Source organism: Indicator indicator, chromosome 6 (genome assembly GCF_027791375.1).
Source record: "Indicator indicator isolate 239-I01 chromosome 6, UM_Iind_1.1, whole genome shotgun sequence".
NCBI lineage: Eukaryota > Metazoa > Chordata > Aves > Piciformes > Indicatoridae > Indicator > Indicator indicator.
In genome coordinates this window covers 29,470,410-29,474,692 of record NC_072015.1, presented here as the reverse complement: position 1 = coordinate 29,474,692, position 4,283 = coordinate 29,470,410, and positions in this window count along the sequence as shown.

Sequence of the window (4,283 nt, the reverse complement as noted above, 5' to 3'; positions counted from 1 at the left end):
AGAGAGAGACACCAAGGCCAAAGTCACCTCTCCCAGTTAAAGCTGGGGATTGCAAGTGCTGCAGTTTTGGTGGAGTGCCTGCTGCTTGCAATTAAATGTACCTGGTTGAGAAAAGAAACAAACAAATAGATGTATAAAATCTGAAAACCTCCTGGGGTTTGTTTTTTCTTTTGTTGGTTTTGGGTTGTTGATTTTTTTTTTCCTAAATCCGTGTAAACAAGGCTCACTAGTAGAAGTTTCAAAGCTATGTTGGAAGTTTATTTCCTGTTCTTTCTGCTCAAATGGTACAGCCATGCTCATCCTCGCTGTTGTGATTGTTTTCCTTTGATCTGAAAGTATTGCCTATGCTGGTTTGCAGGATGTAGTACTAGATCTCCTAGTTTAGAGTAGGGAAATCTTAGGAATGTGGTAATGATATTTCCATCATCTATGTTCAACCAACAATAAAATGGGTGCTAGGTTGGAGGGAGTGGTTGTTCTTCAGGGGCTGGGGTTTAGAGTTTTTTTTCAGTTTCTGCTTTTGGTTTTTATTACCTCCTGTTGTGAAAACAATATGTGAGGAAAAAGAAAAACTGATGCTTTCTCTTCACGTTCAGCATATTGCAGAATCACAATGTGGCAGTGGTTGGAAGGGACCTCTAGAGATCATCTAGTCCAACCCTCCTGCTAAATCAGAGTCACCCTCAGTAGGTTGCCCAGGATGGCATTGTCCAGGTTTGGAATCTCTCCAGAGAAGGAGACCCCACAACCTCACTGGGCAGCCTGGTGCAGTGCTCTGGCACCCTCACAGGAAAGAATGTTTCCCTTATTTTAGGTGGAACTTCCTGTGTTCCGTTTTGTGCCCATTGCCTCTTGTCCTATCACTGTGTACCACTGAAAAGAGTCTGGCCCTATCCCCTTGACCCCCATCCTTTAGATATTGATTGGCATGAAGAAGATCATCTGGGCTGTCATGGATAAAATCCAAACTTCTTAGAAGGGCTGCCCAACAAAACTCTCTGATGGCACACTTTTCTCTCCAGTTTCATTTGCCCTGCTCCCATAAGTACATTAGGACACGTAGTGCATAATTTATGTATTAAAAAAAAAATCATAATCTTTTCAGTCTTCTCTTGATACCAACATAAAGCTGTTAAGTGGAGTTGCCTCTCCCTCCTTTTGCACTGTTCTAAAGGATTTGCTTAATCCCGAACCTTCAGTCCAGTGAAGGAATGTGACAGGTTCTCATGGATTTAATGACTAAATTAAAAAAGTAGAATTAAATTACATGAATGACAAGTTATATAGGGCTGTGAGTTGAGCATCTGGCAGCAGGCATGTTCCCATTTAGTTGTCTATTGTTAATATTTATTCTAAATTAGGATTTTGGTTGCTTGTTTTGTTCTGCCATTAAATATTGCTGCTGAAGAAAGGAATAGCATAGAATCATAAAATCATTCTGGTTAGGAAACCCCTTTGAGATCATCGAGTCCAACCATTATCTAACTCTACCAAATCTGGTACTAAACCACATCCCTCAGCACTGCATCTCTGTGTCTTTTAAACACCTCCAGGGACGGTGACTGCACCACTTTACTGGGCAGCCTGTTCCATCCCCTGGTGTGAATTCATGTTGTTTCCTCTTGTCCTGCTTCTTAGTAGGGAGAAGAGACTGACCCTCCCCCCCTAACCTTGCTACAGCCTCCTTTAGGGGAGTTGTAGATAGCAAGAAGGTCTCCCCTCAGCCTCCTCTTCTGAAGACCAAACAATCCTAGATCCCTTAGCCTCTCCTCATAAGACTTGTTCTCCAGACCCTTCACCAGCTTTGTTGCCCTTCTCTGGATGGTTTCCAGCACCTCGTTTTCCTTGTAGTGAGGGGTCCAAAACTGAACCCAGTATTCAAGGTGCAACCTCACCGGTGCTGAGTAGAGGGAGATAATCACTTTCCTGGCCAGCAATCACTTTCCTGGTCCTGCTGGCCACACTATTCCTGATCCAGGCCAGGATGCTGTTGACCTTCTTGGTCATCTGGGCACACTGCTGGTTCATGTTCAGCCAACCGTCTATCAACACCTTCAGGTCTTTCTCCAGCCACTCTTCCCCCAAGCCTAGAGTGTTGATGTGTCCTCAAAGACCAAACTAGGATGTTCTGAGTTGAGAACATTGTCCATTTTTCTCAGTAAGGGTTTTGCTTTGTTGGCAATTACACAGCAGTTACTATGACCCAGTCAGGGCTCCATTGACGATGGTACTAAGTACAAGAATAAATCATATGAGTAGCTAAAGATCAGCTTTTGGTATTTATAATGGTGGTTTGAACTCCTTGGATATTTTGGTTTTAATGCATATGCACACAGAAAAGAGTTTGACTTTCATGTTTCTCTGGCTAGCCTCAGTCTAGAGGGGTTAAACTTTTTCTAGTCACACCTGTCTATCTGTACCGTGTACAAATGAAAGCATTTTAAACTTCTTTTGTTCAAAAGTTTGTCTGAATGTTTGGTTTATTTTGTTTTTTTTCTCATGATACAGTTTCTATAAGATGAAATAATTATAATAATAATAATAAAACCTACTCTTACAAAATAATGTTACTTCAGTCTCTTTTTCAGCTCTAAAGAATTACTTGCAAGATGAATTATTATTATTTTGAACTAGAGGATCATGAGATCCTCTCACACTTTAAACTTTTGCTGTTAAGTGATAAAAAATTCATAGATGGAAATAAACTTACCACAAGTAGTTGCTCTCCCTGTATTTGGCAGTTCACATTGTTTTCTGCTTGAGTTTCATAAAAGGAAGGGAGAGAAAGAAAATGTTAGAGTAGCTGTGACTGCTTTTAGGTGGAGGGTGATGCATCATCACAGAATCACAGTTGGAAAAGACCTTTAAGATCATTGAGTGCAACCATTATCTAACTCTGCCAAGGCTGGCGCTGAACTATGTCCCTCAGCACCACATCTGTGCCTCTTTTAAACACCCCCAGGAATGGGGATTCAATCACCTCCCGGGGCAGCCTCTGGACTACCCAGGCCAGTGTTACATCACTCTCATTTAAAAAACATTTCTTTCTTCCAGCTTCTCTAAATTTTCCTCTTTTAGTTTCAAACCATCACCCCTTGTCCTGTCACAGTAGGCCCTGCTAAAAGTCTGTCCCCATCCTTCTTCTAGGCCCCTTTAAGTACCAAAAGGCTACAAGAAGGTCTCCCTGGAGCCTTCTCTAGGGTGAAAGAAGCTCCCCCTGCAATATTATTTTGCTACATTTCTAAGGCTTGGGCGCATCAGGACGACTGAAGGTTAAAGCAGGGTTAAAGCACCTCAGAAACCTTGCTTGACTTTGTCTCTAAAGCAGCGAGAACTTACAGAGTCAATGTGGGGCATGGTGGATGTGAGAAAGTGCCTCTGTTTGTGTAAGTAGCCTCAGACCACAATGAATTTTCTATGTCAGAACTCACACAACTGTATTTCACATGGCAGTAAATTGGGATGGGCCGGGCTGCAGACAATCACTCATTTGTCTTCTAAAAATGGGAGAAGATTCATTCTGGGCTCATTAGCTGATGGGCCCATTGTCTGTGAACTTGTGTTGGCAGCAGCCTCTGATAATACTTAATCTTTGGAGCTGAGAGCCTCTGGGGACTGTCACTTCAAGTGGAGATCCTGGCAGGCAATCATCTCAAATTACTACAGGGTGTTACTGCAGTAACCTTCCTCTCTTCTTTTGCCAGGAGCAACACAGCCTTTGTGTAACACAAAACCCCCCACATTAGCTGCCATGTTCAGTTAAATAAACCAGTAAGCCCTTGCTGTTAAACTGTTTCTTCTGGAGGGAAGGAGGTAAATTGGCAGTTGGAAGGTTATGTAATAAGTCCTAGAGACAATCTCTCTGTGCTTCAACACTAATCGGAGTGTTTACAACCCTCCCTTTTGTATTTTCTACTGAATAGCACAAATTCCAGTGGGGGACCTTTTTACATTACCACAGGAGGTTGCACAAAGAGCCCATTTGACAGGGACTAAGCAGCATTGAATCCCCAAGTGAATAAATGAAGCAGGTGGCACGTTGCCACAGTATTAATGTGTCCAGTAGCCCAGGGATTATGTTTGAGGCTGTGGGAATGAATCGGTCTGCTTCTCACTGAAACAAATTCCCTTGTTGATGAGGAATGCTGTGAAAAGGATTCAAATTATGCAGGTGCTTAACATAACAGAAACCTGCTTTGTGAGGGACAAAGAATACAGAATTCCTTTTAACATCACTGTAAACAGGATGTATGTTGAAATGGAGATGTTCTTCTTGGCACAGG